This window comes from Trachypithecus francoisi, unplaced genomic scaffold, assembly GCF_009764315.1.
Source record: "Trachypithecus francoisi isolate TF-2019V2 unplaced genomic scaffold, Tfra_2.0 Lachesis_group0, whole genome shotgun sequence".
NCBI classification, from domain to species: domain Eukaryota; kingdom Metazoa; phylum Chordata; class Mammalia; order Primates; family Cercopithecidae; genus Trachypithecus; species Trachypithecus francoisi.
This window is the reverse complement of record NW_022681453.1, coordinates 67,452,284-67,468,422: the sequence shown is the minus strand read 5'-3', so window position 1 is coordinate 67,468,422 and position 16,139 is coordinate 67,452,284.

Here is a 16,139-nt window from a genome sequence, read left to right as displayed (position 1 = left end):
GCTTATATCAGGCCATTCTTGTATTGCTATAAAGAAAGACTTGGCCGGGCATGGTGGCTCATGTCTGTAACCCCAGCACTTTGGGAGGCCAAGGCAGGTGGATCACTTAAGATCAGGAGTTTGAGACTAGCCTGGCCAACATGGTAAAACCCCATCTCTACCAAAAAATACAAAAATGAGCCGGGCGTGGCAGCATGTGCCTGTGATCTCAGCTACTTGAGAACTGAGACAGGAGAATCACTTGAAGCCAGGAGGCAGAAACAAAAAACACAGGGCCGGATGCAGTCACTCACGCCTGTAATCCCAGCACTTTGGGAGACCGAGGTGGGTCGTTACTAGAGGTCAGGAGTTCCAGACCAGCCTGACCAACATGGCAAAACCCCATCTCTACTAAAAATACAAAAATTAGCTAGGCATGGTGGCGCACGCTTGTAATCCCAGCTACTTGGGAGACTAAGGCAAGAGAATCTCTTGAACCCGGGGGCGGAGGTTGCAGTGAGCAGAGATCACGTCACTTCACTCCAGCCTGGGAGAAAGAGTGAATGAAACTCCATGAAAGAAAGAAAGAAAGAAAGAGAGAGAGAGACAAGGAAGGAAGGAGGGAGGGAAAGGAAGGAAGGAAGGAAGGGGAGAGAGAGAGAAAGAAAAGAAAGAAGAAAGAAAGAAGAAAGAAGAAAGAAAGAAAGAAAGAAGAAAGAAGAAAGAAAGGAGGGAGGGAGGAAGGAAGGAAGGAAGGAAAGAAAGAAAGAAAGAAAGAAAGAAGGGAGGGAGGGAGGGAGGGAGGGAAGGAGAGACCTGAGACTGGGTAATTTATAAAAGAAAGAAGTTTAATTGGCTCAGGGTTCTACAGGCTTTACAAGAAGCATAGTGCTAGCATCTACTCAATTTCTAGGGAGGCCTCAGAAAGCTTATAATCATAATGGAAGGCAAAGGGGAAGCAAGCACCTCACATGGAGAAAGAAGCAAGCAAGAAGGAGAGTGCAGGGGTGCGGGTTGGGGGTGCCATACACATTTAAATGACCAGGTGTTATATAAACTCAGAGTCTGAGAGCTCACTTATCACCAAGAGGATGGCCCAAGCTATTCATGAAGGATCCGCCCCCACGATCCAAACCTTCCACCAGACCCCGCCTCCAACACTGGGGATTACAGTTCAACATAAGGTTTGGGTGGGGACAAATATCCAAACTGTATCACTGCTCAAATATATTGTCTCTCCTTCCAGATTCTAATTAGAAATATGTTAACCTTTCCCACTCTATTCTCCCCATTTCTTAATTTCTTTCTTTCTTTCTTTCTTTTTTTTTTTTCTTTTTGGAAACAGAGTCCTGCTCTGTTGCCCAGGCTAGAGTGCAGTGGTGTGATCTTGGCTCAGTGCAACCTCTGATTCCCAGGCTCAAGCAATTATCTTGCCTCAGCCTCCCCAGTAGCTGGGATTACAGGTACCCACCACCATGCCCAGCTAATTTTTTTGTATTTTTTAGTAGAGATGGGGTTTCACCATGTTGGCCAGGCTGGTCTTGAACTCCTGACCTCAGGTGATTTGGCCATCTCGGCCTCCCAAAGTACTGCGATTACAGGTGTGAACCACCTTGCCTGGTCCCATTTCTTAATTTCTTCCTCCTTGGGAAAGGATATTCCCAGCAGCTGGGATCTTGGCATTTCCTCTTCCCATAGACTATCTTGCATCCTTTAAGAAAAATTTTCAAGAAGCTGTTTGGACTTGAGGGTTTTTGCTCACTTAGTTATGGAAGATCAGCTTTAAACATTGATTTTAGGGTTTTCCTGAAATATTTTGTCACAATCAAAATTGTTGTTGATCAAGGCCCACCCATTTCTTTTATAAATGAGAAAGAAAAAAAGAAAAAATTACATTAATTCATGCAATTATTCCACAGATATTCTGATTTAAAAGTTATCTTCTCAGTGAGGCCTTCCTTGACCACTCTTTCTAAATATCCCCCATTGGCTCAGCTCTTGTTTTCTCTTCCTCTGCTATATAGTCTTCATAACACTTTTAAGTCTCTGTAACATATTGTTTACTTTTTTATTTATTTCCCTTTTTTTTTATTTTTTTAGACAGAATGTTGCTCTGTCACCCAGGCTAGAGTGCAGTAGCATGATCTCTGCTAACTGCAACCTCCCCTTCCCAGGTTCAAGCAATTCTTCCACCTCAGCCTCCCAAAGTAGCTGGGATTACAGGCGTGCACCACCATGCCCAGCTAATTTTTGTATTTTTAGTAGACACGTTTTTTTCACCATGTTGGCCTAGCTGGTCTTGAACTCCTGGCCTCAAGCAATCCACCTGCCTGAGCCTCCCAAAGTGCTGGGATTACAGGCATGAGCCACCACGCCAGGCCATTTGCATTTATTTACATTTTTATAGACTTCCTCACCAGAAAGTAAGTTCCATGAAGGCAGGAACTTTGCCTTCTATGTCTTATCTCCAGCACTTAGTGCAATGTATGACACATAGCAGACACTCACAGATATTTGTGAAATGAGTGAGTGACCACTATGTCAGACACATTGCTGGGCTCTGGGATACAGTGATGAATGAATGAGACACAGTCTCCCCTTTTGTGAATCTCAATTTCAAACCATCTGACTACATTTTCTAAAGTTTTTCACTTTTGTTCTTTGACTTGGAAAAAGAGAGGTTTAGTCTGAGGAAGGCTTTACTGAGTGTGCTATGTTCCCTGAGATATAAATATTAACCACTCATATTAGAGACAAGAATTGTGAGCATTTGAGAATGATTCCTAAACTTTGAATCTCCTGGAGTTTGATATTTGTGCCCTGATTTCCTTAGTCTGATTTGTCCTTTTTCTTCCTCCTGGAATAAGAGAAGGAAGAACTATAAAAACCTTGAAGAAGACTTTTTTTTTTTTTTTTTGAGATACGGCCTCACTGTGTTGTCCAGGCTGGACTGCAGTGGCTTTTCACAGGCGCAATCAGGACACTGTAGCCTACAATGCCCAGACTCCAGCAATCTTCCTGCCTCATCCTCCCAAGTGGCTGGACTACAGGCCTGCACCACCACATCCTTGAAAGAGGCTTTTACCAATGAAGAAGAATGAGGCAAAGGTCAAGAATTGAATTATATTTCCAGTGACTCACACCTGTAAGCCTAGAACCTTGGGAGGCTGAGGTGGGTAGATCACTTGAACCCAGGAGTTTCAGACCAGCCTGAGCAACATGGCAAAACTCCATCTCTACTAAAAATACAAAAATTAGCCAGGTGTGGTGACCCACACTTGTGATCCTAGCTACTCAGGAGGCTGAGGTGGGAGGATTCCTTGAGCCCAGGAGGTGGAGTTTGCAGTGAGCTGAGATCACACTACTGCACTCCACTCCAGCCTGGGTGACAGTGTTACCAGAGGGTCCTTGTTCTTAGAGCTCCCAAAATAGTGGCAGGCCACTTCCAAGGTGGCGGCAAGCCTCTTGTTCTCTGACCTGGGGTTCTTAGCCTCACGGATTCCAAGGAATGGAATCGTGGGCCATGCAGTGAGTGTTATAGCTCTATTCAGCTAGATTAGGACGAACCCTGGGCACTTAGCCCGAGCAGAACAATGGCAAGCCTCTAGCCTGATTGGGAGCAGCAATGGGCGCGGCCTAGCTGGATCAGAAGTACAGCAGACACCCTGCTGGATCCGGAGGGTTGGAAGTCAGCTGCGTGTCTGTGATGGCAGCAAACAGCAGTGGTGGATGGCGGGTGAAAGCTCAGCTCCAGTTGTAACAAACACGGACCAGAAGAGTGTGCAGTTGCAAGATTTAATAGAGTGAAAATAGAGCTCCCATAAAATGGGAGGGGACCCAAAGGGGGTTGCCACTCTGGGCTCACATGCCTGGGGTTTATATCCCAACCATTGTCCCTCCCCCTGTGCTCTCAGGTGATATATGATTTGACTATGTCTTTACCTCCTGCTTTAGCCTAATTTGTATTTTAGTGAGCCCTCTTTACTATCTGATTGGTAGGGTGTGAGCTGAGTTGCAAGCCCTGTGTTTAAAGGTGGATGCAGTCACCTTCTCAGTTAGGCTTAGGGATTCTTAGCCTAGGAAATCCAGCTAGTCCTGTCTCTCAACAGAGCAAGACTCAATCTCAAAAAAAAAAAAAAAAAAAAGGAGCTAGGCATATTGGTGCACACTCATACTCCCAGCTACTCAGGAGGCTGAGGCTGGAGGATTGCTTGGGCTTAGGAGGTCGAGGCTACAGTGAGCTATGATCATGCCACTGCACTGCAACCTGGGCAACAGAGTGAGACCCTGTCTCCAAAAATTAAAATAAAGAAGATTTCAGTCATGTGCTTTCTTTTTCTGTCTAATCTTGTCTTCATCGTTTTTTTTTTTTTTTTTTTTTTGAGACGGAGTCTCGCTCTGTCGCCCAGGCTGGAGTGCAGTGGCCGGATCTCAGCTCACTGCAAGCTCCGCCTCCCGGTTCCCGCCATTCTCCTGCCTCAGCCTCCCAAGTAGCTGGGACTACAGGCGCCCGCCAACACGCCCGGCTAGTTTTTTGTATTTTTTTAGTAGAGACGGGGTTTCACCGTATTAGCCAGGATGGTCTCGATCTCCTGACCTCGTGATCTGCCCGTCTCAGCCTCCCAAAGTGCTGGGATTACAGGCTTGAGCCACCGCGCCCGGCCTTGTCTTCATCTTTGTCAACTCTGCATCTCTGCCTGTTTCTTTTCCAGATGTTTTTAAAAATTTCTTTCTCTGTCTGCCTCTGTCTTCAAGAGTTTCAATTTCTTTCTTTCCCTCAGTCACTGCTCCAGCTGTTTCGCTGTCTCTCCCTCCTCCTATATTCTCCTTCTCTGCCTCTGACTGTTTTTCTATCTCTGAATCTTATTGAATTTTTTCCTTCTTTCATACTTCTAATTTTTATGACTCATCTTTATATACAGAGTGGGGGTTGTGAGCAAAGTATTTGGAGTCAGAAAAGTCTTGAATTAGAACCCAGCTCTGCCACCTCCTGAGTATAACCTTGGGCACACTGTGCTATCCATGTAAGCCCCACTTTTTTTCTTACTGATAAGAACATAATCTGGCCGGGCGCGGTGGCTTACACCTGTAATCTCAGCATTTTGGGAGGCCAAGGTGGGTGGATCACGAGGTCAGGAGTTCGAGGCCAGACTGGCCAACATGGTGAACCCCATCTCTACTAAAGAGGCAAAAAATTAGCTGGGCATGGTGGCACGTGCCTGTAGTCCCAGCTACTCGGGAGGCTGAGGCAGGAGAATCGCTTGAACCCGGGAGGCGAATGTTGCAGTGAGCCAAGATAGCACCACTGCACTCCAGCCTGAGCGACAGGTCTAGACTCCATCTCAAATATATATATAAAATAATCTATTTCAGAAGTTTGCCATGAGAGTTAAATAAAATGCATAAACGGGGACCTGGCACACCATAAGTGAATAAGTTCACACTATCCCCCAAGCAATCAATCACTAAACAAACAAGAGCTATTGTTAATTATTTTATGTCTGCCTCCCTCCAAGACTTATTGTCTTCCTGGGGTACAGAATGCTAATTATTAGGGAGCCTAAAAGTATGAAAAAAAAAACCCACTTTGGTCTTTTCTTACCCTAACTCTCAATATAAGACCATCTCACCTGGGGTCACCAAAATGTATGTGGGGATTTCTCCCCAGCAGCAACCAATTCTGCAGCAGATTCTCCAGTGGGCACCAGTTTAGTGTCCTCTAATTGAGTTCAATTCTGACACTACCTACCTGGAAATAATATTTGATCTGGCAGGTCCAGAGCTCAGTCCCACAAGGCTGTCCCCACTTCAGATGCCTGTTGCAAGCACAGGTTATGGTCTGTGCTCTGACCAACTGGCTATAAATCTGGGTTCCCACAACCCCGTCTTTGAGTATAATTAATATGCTTGAGTGGCTCACAGAACTCAGAGAAACATGTTTTTGTTTTGTTTTTGAGACAGGGTTCATTCTGTTGCCTAGTCTGGAGTGGAGTGGTACAATCCCAGCTCACTGCAGCCCTGACCTTCTAGGCTCAAGAGATCCTCCCACCTCAGCTCCTGAGTACCTGGGACTGCAGGCATGTGCCACCTTGCCCAGCTAATTTTTTTTATTTTTTGTAGAGACGGAGTCTCACTATGTTGTCCAGACTGGGCTCAAACCCCTGGCCTCAAGTGATGCTCTCACCTCGGCCTGTCAAAATGTTGGGATTACAGGCATGCGCCACTGCACCTGATAAACACTTTACTTATGTGTACTGGTTTATTAATAAAGGATATAATAAAAGATACTGAAGCGCCAGATGAAGGGATACCTACAGCAAGGTTTGTGGGAAGGGGTGCAGAGCTTCCATGCCTGCTCTGGGCTCACCACCCTTCAGGAACTTCGTTATGTTCAGCTATCCTGATGCTCTTCTAAACCCTGTCCTCTTGGGTTTTTATGGAGGTTTCACTGTGTAAGCGTAATTGACCGGATTATTGGCCATTAGTGACAATCTTAACCTTTAGCCTTCCATCCTCTCCTTGAAGACTGGAGGGTGGGGCTGAAAGCCTCAGTCCTCTAAGCAATCCTTGGTCTTTCTGATGACCAGGCCCACACTGAAGCTACCTAGGGGCTGTCAGCTACCAGTCATCGTGTTGACATACAAAACACACGCTTATCACTCTGGAAATTCTGACTTTCCAGAGCTCTGTGCCAGGAAATATGCATCTGCATATATATCTTATTGTAAATCACAATATCACAGATGATGTAATGTTCTGATTGCTCCAGTGATGCTAATCGCTTTAATCTTGTTAAAGTAATCAGAACCAAAATGGTGTCATTTATGTTAAAAACAAAAGCAAAAATCCTGATGAAAAGAGCTGGGGAAGGTCGTGAATAGAAGGTCCTCGTGCTCATATGCCTGATAACAAAAACTATCACAAAAGACTGCAAAAAACACAACCTTGAACACAGGCCGTCACAATCTTACACAAAACATACTTCTGCAAGGACATCTGCCTAGCAATTGCCTGTCCAACCTCGGACTGGAATCACCCTTGTTATTGACTTTTGTAGCTGGGGATAATTGTTTCAAAATAATTATGTAATTCTCTTCATTTTTTCCTTTAAACATCTTTGCCTTCCTCTACCTCCCTGAATATGCCCATAATTTATTATGGCGTGCGTATTCCCTTTGCAATGCTCTATTCCCAGATGTGTATCTTTTCCTTTTAGAGAGCCTCTTTCCATTTGTTACTTAGGTTGACAACCTCAGAACAACCCCAAAAGGTTAGGTAACATGCCCAAGGTTGGCCGGGCACGGTGGCTCACACCTGTAATCCCAGCACTTTGGGAGGCCGAGGCAGGCGGATCACGAGGTCAGGAGACTGAGACCATCCGGGCTAAAATGGTGAAACCCCGTCTCTACTAAAAATGCAAAAAATTAGCAGGGTGCGGTGGTGGGCGCCTGTAGTCCCAGCTACTCAGGAGGCTGAGGCAGAAGAATGGTGTGAACCCGGGAGGCAGAGCTTGCAGTGAGGCAAGATCGCACCACTGCACTCCAGCCTGGTGACTGAGCGAGACTCCGTCTCCAAAAAAAGCACATGCCCAAGGCCACACAGCTAGTAAATAAATGCCTAGATGCATATATTCTGGCTCCAGGGCCCATTCTCACTGTTTTCTACATTTTCTCACTCTCCTTATCCTTCCTTTTCTGTCCTTCTCCTCACCTTGCAGATACTTTTGACTTCTGGGGGAACTGCCAAAGTTTTATTTACATCTTTGCCTTCTTTTAGCTCTTCACGTTTGAACAAGGGCACTGGCAGGCAGGAGTTAGGGATGAGTTTTAGGCCCTGCCAAGCTTAGAGAAGGGCGAGCTGGAGAAGAGGCACCCTGGGGGTAAGGAAGAATGAGTCAGACTTTCAGAAACAGGACCAGCTGCTGGAATAAGGGTCTTGTCCCAAGGGCACCAGTCTTTTAGGATGAATAAATGGATTTACTGGAATGAAGACACAATATCCCCAACAACCATAATCTATGCCACATAGCTGCACAGGATCTTCCCTCAGGGTGTGGGTGGAGATCAAGAGTAGGCCCCTAAGGCTCCTTCCAGACAATTTCCCTCCCTTTCAACACAAGCCATGGGCTTCTACTTCTGATGACAGTTCTCTCCTGGATCATTTCTGAAGCTGGGAATCTTCGCTGTCATCTGGGATGCTCTCACCTAGGACATTCTCTCCCCTTCCTGCTACAAGGCACTCCTGCAGTCCTACCTCTTCACAGACTGGCTTCTATCTGCAAGAAAGGGATCTACATTTCTCACCAGTTAGGAAAACAGAAGGGCAGAGAAAAGGAAGGAGGAGCTGCCTGAGGGCAAAGCTGGGCTTGTCCCTAACCTAGGTCCACTCAAGGTAAAGCTCAGCACATAAACAGGCTGACTGAAAATGGGGAAGAGATGAAGAAAGAGTTGAGCAAATCTGATTTATTTTAAATTTTCTTTTTGGCCGGGCGCGGTGGCTCAAGCCTGTAATCCCAGCACTTTGGGAGGCCGAGACGGGTGGATCACGAGGTCAGGAGATGGAGACCATCCTGGCTAACATGGTGAAACCCCGTCTCTACTAAAAAAAAATACAAAAAACTAGCTGGGCGAGGTGGCGGGCGCCTGTAGTCCCAGCTACTCAGGAGGCTGAGGCAGGAGAATGACGTAAACGCGGGAGGCAGAGCTTGCAGTGCAGTGAGCTGAGATCCGGCCACTGCACTCCAGCCCGGGCGACAGAGCGAGACTCCGTCTCAAAAAAAAAATTTTTTTTCTTTTTTTTCTCATTAAAAAAAATAATTAAATAGCGACAGAGTCTGGCTATCTTGCACAGGCTAGTCTCAAATTCCTGGGCTCAAGTGATTCTCCTGCCTCGGACTCTCAAAGTGTTGGGATTAGAGGCATGAGCCACTGCACACAGCCTTTTTCTCATTCTTATAAAAAACATGAAAATAATGAACTATGCGACTGTTCAAGGGAATCCCAATCCCTTAAGAACCCCAGTTAATAGTTTGCTTCCTTCTCTCTTTAATTTTGTTTTTCTTTATTGGCCTTTTTGCTTCAGTATATTTTCTTTGAGATGGAGTCTTGCTCTCTTACCCAGGCTGGAGTGCAGTGGCTCAATGCCAGCTTACTGCAACCTCTGCCTCCCAACCTCAAGCAATCCTCCTGCCTCAGCCTCCTGAGTAGCTGGGATTACAGGCAGGCACCCCTGCGCCCGGCTGATTTTTATATTTTTAGTAGAGATGGAATTTTGACATGTTGGCCAGCCTTGTCTGGAACTCTTGACCTCAAGTGATTCACCCGCCTCAGCGGGATTACAAAGTGCTGGGATTACAGGCATGAGCCACTGTGCCTGGCTGAGAAATTGAGTTTTGAAAGACATTTGAAGAGAGGAAGGATAAAAGAGGAGAAATGGAGGAGAAAGGGAGGGAAGAAGGGAGGAGACGGATAGGAGTGCAACAGACTGACAGGAATAAGATAATTTGGTAGGTATAGATAATTAAGAGACATTTAAAAAGTTGGTTGATGGGCTGGGCACAGTGGTTGACACCTATGGTCCCAACAACTCCAGAGTCTGGGGTGGGAGGGTCATTTGAGTCTGGGAGGTCAAGGCTGCAGTGAGCTATGATCATGCCCCTGCACTCCAGCCTAGTCAACAGAGCAAGATCCTGTCTCAAAAATGCATAAATAAATGAAAGTTGGCTGGGCGTGATGGTTCATGCCTATAATCCCAGCACTTTGGGTGGTTGAGGTGGAAGGATCATCTCTCTCTTTTCTTTTTTGAGATGGAGTCTCAGTCTATTGCCCAGGCTGGAATGCAGTGGCCAGATCTTGGCTCACTGCAACCTCTGCTTCCCTGGTTCAAGCGATTCTCCCACCTCTGCCTCCCGAGTAGTAGTAGCTGGTACTACAGATGCACACCACTGGGCCTGGCTAATTTTCGTATTTTTAGTGGAGATGGGGTTTTGTCATGTTGGCAGGCTAGTCTTAAACTCCCAACTTCAGGTGATCCACCCACCTCAGTCTCCCAAAGTACTGGGATTACAGGGATGAGCCACCATACCCAGCCTGGGAGGATCTCTTGAAGCCAAGCCTAAGCAACATAGGGAAATCCTGTCTCTACAAAATAATAATAACAATAATAATAATAATAGGTGTGGTGGCATGCACCTGTAGTCCCAGTTACTCAAGAGGCTTACTTGAGCACTGCAGTTTGAGGCTGCAGTGAGCTATGATCTTGCCAGATAGGGGGAGACCCTATCTCTAAAGAAAAAAAAGAGTGAGATACTGCTGAAAAGAATAAGATAGAGATTTTGAGAGAGATATTGAGTTAAATTGTGAGTTTTCTCTGTAGCTACTGTGTTAGCTCTTTCTGCAACATCTGTCAATTGTTGCTCCATTTCCTGGATCAATCCTTTAATGACTAAATTCTTTTTTTTTTTTTTGAGATGGAGTATTGCTCTGTCTCCAGGCTGGAGTGCAGTAGTGCAATCTCGGCTCATTGCAATCTCTGCCTCCCGGGTTCAAGAGATTCCCCTGCCTTAGCCTCCCGAGTAGCTGGGAGTGCAGGCATGCACCACCACACCTGACTAATTTTTTATATTTTAGTAGAGACCGGGTTTCACCATGTTGGCCAGGATGGTGTCGATTTCCTGACCTCATGATCTGCCCACCTCGGCCTCCCAAAGTGCTGGGAATTACAGGCATGGCATCTTTTTAATGCCAAAAGATTTAGGCATTGCCGGGCACGGTGGCTCACGCCTGTAATCCCAGCACTTTGGGAGGCTGAGGCAGGCGGATCACCTGAGGTCAGGAGTTCAAGACTAGCCTGGTCAACATGGTAAAACCCCATCTCTACTAAAAATACAAAAATTAGCCAGGCATGGTGGCAGGCGCCTGTAGTCCCAGCTACTACAGAGGCTGAGGCAGAAGGATCACTTGAACCCAGGAGGTGAAGGTTGCAGTGAGCCTAGATCACGCCATTGCACTTCATCCTGGGCAACAAGAGTGAATCTTCTTTCTTTTTTAGGATACAGACCAACAGCTTTCATGTTTTGTTTCTAGATCTGATACATTAGTCTAAGACTTGTGCCCTCTGGGCCAGCTGACAGAGCAGCAGGAAGGATCAAGGGTCAGAGACTCCTCCCTGGTCCAGAGAAGTGTAGGCTAGCAAGCTGATAGTACTACCAAAGTGGGAAGCAAGAGACAACTGTGTTATAGTCATAATTGAGACCCCTTCCACCCTGCTTAGTCCCAGAATAGTGCTTGTTACCAGTAGGTGCTCAATAAATAGTTATCAATGAATGAATACGTTTAAAAGACAAATAAACAGATGAATAAGTAAGACTTCAGTCATTTTGAGGGAGATGGTGGCAGCGTTGGGTGGGCAGTACTATAGAAAAAACAAAATTAAATGTCAAGAAAAAGCATCAGCCACAGTGATAAAAGATACATATCAGACTCTGGCATTATGGCTAAACAAGCTGCAGCTCTGAACGTTCAGGAGAGGCTGGGCACAGTGGCTCACGCCTGTAATTCCAACGCTTTGGGAGGCCAAGATGGGAGGATCACTTGAGGTCTGGAGTTTGAGACCAGCCTGACCAACATGCTGAAACCCTGTCTCTACTAAAAATACTAAAAATGGCTGGGTGTGGTGGTGGGTGCCTGTATGCCCCCCAGCTATTCGGGAGGCTGAGACAGGAGAATCACTTAAAAAAAAAAAGGAGATGACTGTATTTGAGAAATATGAAGAATAGAATGAGAAGGTCATATAAATCCAATACAAATTCCAGGAGAACTCATTAGCAAGAATGGAAGAAAAACAATATGGCTTAGAAATGTTCATAATTAGAGAAATTCAAGTGTTTAGATTGAAGACATACAATGAGACATAAACAAGATAAATAAAAACAAATCTTACTTAGACACTTTCAGCTAAAAATATAGACTCTGGACAAAGCACACATCTTTTAAAAACAACTAGAGGCGGGCGCAGTGGCTCATGCCTATAATCTCAGCACTTTAGGAGGACATGGCAGGCGGATCACGAGATCAGTAGTTTGAGACCAGCCTGGCCAACGTGGTAAAACCCTGTCTCTACAAAACAATGCAAAAATACACACATACATACACACACACACACACACACACACACACACACATATAGCTGGGGCGAGGTGGCTTGCGCCTATAATCTGAGCTATTCAAGAGGCTGAGACAGGAGAATTGCTTGAACCTAGGAGGCAGAGGTTACAGTGAGCAGAGATCGTGCCACTGCACTCCAGCCTGGGTGACAGAGCAAGACTCCATCTTAGAAAAATAAAATAAAAGCAACTAGAGAGTACAGAACAATTACCTGCAAGGGAATAGAAGTTTGGATGTTAGCAGACTTCTCAAATAAATGGCTTCTGTACTCACCTAACCCATTTTGCAAGAATGATAATGTAATAAAGACATTTTTAGACAAAGAAAGTTTGAAAATGTTTACAATTAGAAGAACTATTGTTGATTCTACATCAGAAAAAATAAAACTGTACCCAAAAGAAAGAGGATGAAAGAAGCAATGATGATCAAAGCACTTGATAAACATGTGGTTAAATCTAAATAAATATTTATGACAAAAATAATAATGACCGCTTTTAGGAAAATAAAAGCAAATTTAGGCTGGACATAGTGATTCATGCCTGTAATCCCAGCATTTTGGGGAGCCAAGGCAGGAGGATCACTTGGGCCCAGGGGTTCTAGATCAGCCTGGGCAACCTAGCAACACCCCGTCTCTACAACAATATTTTTTTAAAAAATTAACTGAGGTGGTAGTCCTTACCTGTAGTCCCAGCTACTGGGGAGGCTGAAGTGAGAAAATCATTCTAGCCCAGGAGGTCAAGGCTGCAGAGAGCCATGATGGCACCACTGCAGTCCAGCTTGGGTGACAGAGTGAATACCATCTCTAAACAAAGTATAAATAAAAATAATTAACTTTAAATCTTGCATATAACTTACATACCATTTGAGAGGGGGAGAAAATAAAATGCAACCATTCTAACAGAAGGCTGGAAAAGTTAAAAACACACAAAGATTGTAAGAAATTAGGTAGAGGCCGGGCGCGGTGGCTCAAGCCTGTAATCCCAGCACTTTGGGAGGCCGAGACGGGCGGATCACGAGGTCAGGAGATCGAGACCATCCTGGCTAACACGGTGAAACCCCGTCTCTACTAAAAATACAAAAAACTAGCCGGGCGAGGTGGCGGGCGCCTGTAGTCCCAGCTACTCCGGAGGCTGAGGCAGGAGAATGGCGTAAAAACCCGGGAGGCGGAGCTTGCAGTGAGCTGAGATCCGGCCACTGCACTCCAGCCCGGGCGAAAGAGCGAGACTCCGTCTCAAAAAAAAAAAAAAAAAAAAAAAGAAATTAGGTAGAAATAAGTAGTGATCCCCCCATTATCCATGCGGATACATTCCAGGATCCTCAGTTTCTTCCTATACAACCACATCGTGTAGGCCAGGTAGCTTATACAGCATGGATACACTGGACAAAGGGATGATTCACATCCTGGGTGGAGCAGTACAGCCAATTTAAAATTTGAGCATTAAAAAAAAAAGGGCTGGGCGTGGTGGCTCACTCCTGTAATCCCAGGAGGCCAAGGCGGGTGGATCACTTGAGGTCAGAATTTCAAGACAGCCTGATCAACATGGTGAAACCCCATCTCTACTGAAAAAATACAAAATTAGCTGGTGTGGTTGCACACGCCTCTAATCCTACCTACTTGGGAGGCTGAGGCAGGAGAATCGCTTGAACCCAGGAGGTGGATATTGCAGTGAGCTGATATCATGCCATTGCTTTCTAGCCTGGGCAACAAGAGTGAAACTCCGTCTCAAAAAAAAAAAAAAAGAAAGAAAGAAAAGAAAACTTACACATTTTTTATTTATGGAAGTTTCCATTTAATATTTTTGGATGACAGCCGACTAAAACCACAAAACGCAAAACTGTGGATAAGGTGGGATTACTGTGTTCTTATCCTATCAAACATAAATGGATTATTCCATATGAAAATTCTCAGATTGGATCACTATTTTAAAGATACACTTCTAAAACTTCATTTTCATTTTTTTGAGGTAGGGTCTTGCTCTCTTGCTCTGTTGCCCAGACTGGAGTAGATTGGTGCAATTAGAGCTCACTGCAGCCTCGAACTCCCAGGCCCAAGTGATCCTTCCACCTCAGCCTCCCAAGTACCTCAGACCACAGGCGAGTGTTACCACGCCTAGAGGAATTTTACACCTAAAACTTTGAACAACGCAAGCGTAAAAGTAAAAATGTGATTGCATCAGAAAGCACAGGAGCCGCCTTGAAGGGTAGTCAAAGGTAGGAAGTTTGAGTATAAAAAAAGAATAATGACTATTTTCAGCAATAGTTACACTATGCTCTAAGCATACTTTTATTGAATGAACAAATGAATGAATGAAGGGTGGGACATCAGGGTGTGTCTGGGCGGTGCAGGGGCAGGAGGAGGTCTGATTGTATAAAAACTGCATTTAAATACAGGGTCTTCTGCATGAGGACACACTAAGGAAACTGCATTTGCAGAGAGAGACACACCACGCAGGACTGAAAATGGTTAGTTTAAGGGGATTCATGACAGGTAAGCATGGGGAGGCGGGGAGGGTAGCCAGAATGTGGGGCTTTAAGTGCCCAAAGAGGATTTGAAAAATCAAAGGAGCAATATTAAAGGATGCCAACCACTCAGCCCATTCACATTAGAGGGACATGATATAGAGGGTTGCAAGTAGGGGACAGAAGAAACCTCAGAAAGACTGACTGTTCACCTCATGAAAATCAGGGAGTGAATGTGAGACTCCTTACTTACTGAGTGTGGTTGTCTGTTCTGCAGGGCTCCCAGGCTTTCCCCATCTGTGTTAGCCAGACCTTTGGAAATCCTTAATTAGAATGTAAACGCCATCATAGCAACTATTTTTGTGTACTTCATTCATTGCAGAATCCAGAGACTTATGTAAGTGCCCATTTGTAGGGGGCAGGCAATAAAAATTTGCTGAGTAAATGTGGTTCTGCTAGTGGCAATTCTGCCTTATGATCTCTATAGCCTTGATGAGGGAAAGCACTGTAGACCAGTTGAATCGTTTGCTTCTTTGTTTCTTTAATATGCTAGTTTAAGCTGCCGACTCTCAATGCCCATCCCAGGAAAGAGGGCCAGGGTATATAGACTGTGTGTACAAGAGTTAGTAAGACCTGATTCATTCCCAGCTATGCTTCTCCTCTACCTGGCCAAACTTTTAGATCTCATGTCTCTTCATCTTTAAGAGGTTGATAATAATTGTCCATTACCCCGTGTGTTTGTCGAGGATCACATGAATCATGTACATGAAGCACTTGAATGTCTGACAGTATCCTAATGCTGCAGCTGAATGTTACTGCATCATTTCTTCACTCTTAGGATTGTACTGAAGAACAGATACTTAGTTAAGTTTAATTTCTTTTCAATTAAATGCCAAGTCTTAGGCCATCCCTTGTTATTGCTGTTCAAACTTTTTGGTCTCAGAACCTCTTTATATTCTTAAAAATTGTTTAGGACTTCAAAGAACTTTTGTTTCTATAGGATATATATACCTAGATATTTACCATATTCAAAGTGAAAACTGAAAGATTAAAATATATTTATTCATTCCTTTCAAAATAAAATGATAAATGCATTACATGTTAACTATATTTTACACACACACACAAATTGTGAGACCAATGGCACTGTTTTACATTTTAGTACTTTAGGGCTTAATGGAAGATGACAGAATTCTCTTCTGCTTTTGCAGTCCCTTTTCTGATGCATTACTTTGTTGAAGTGTAAGAAGAAAATCTGACCTTATACAGATATGATGCTAGGAAAAGGAGTATTCTTATAGCCTTTGAAATAATTGTGGATATTCTTTGAAACTACAACACAAACTCAACAAGTAGCAGTTTCTTAAAGATGAGTTGCAATGTGAAATTTGTTTTCTTTTTTTGAGGCAGAGTCTCATTCTGTTGCCCAGGCTGGAGTGCAGTGGTACGATCTCAGATCACTGCAACCTCTGCCTCCCAGGTTCAAGCGATTCTTCTGCCTCAGCCTCCCTAGTAGCTGGGACTACAGGTGTGTGC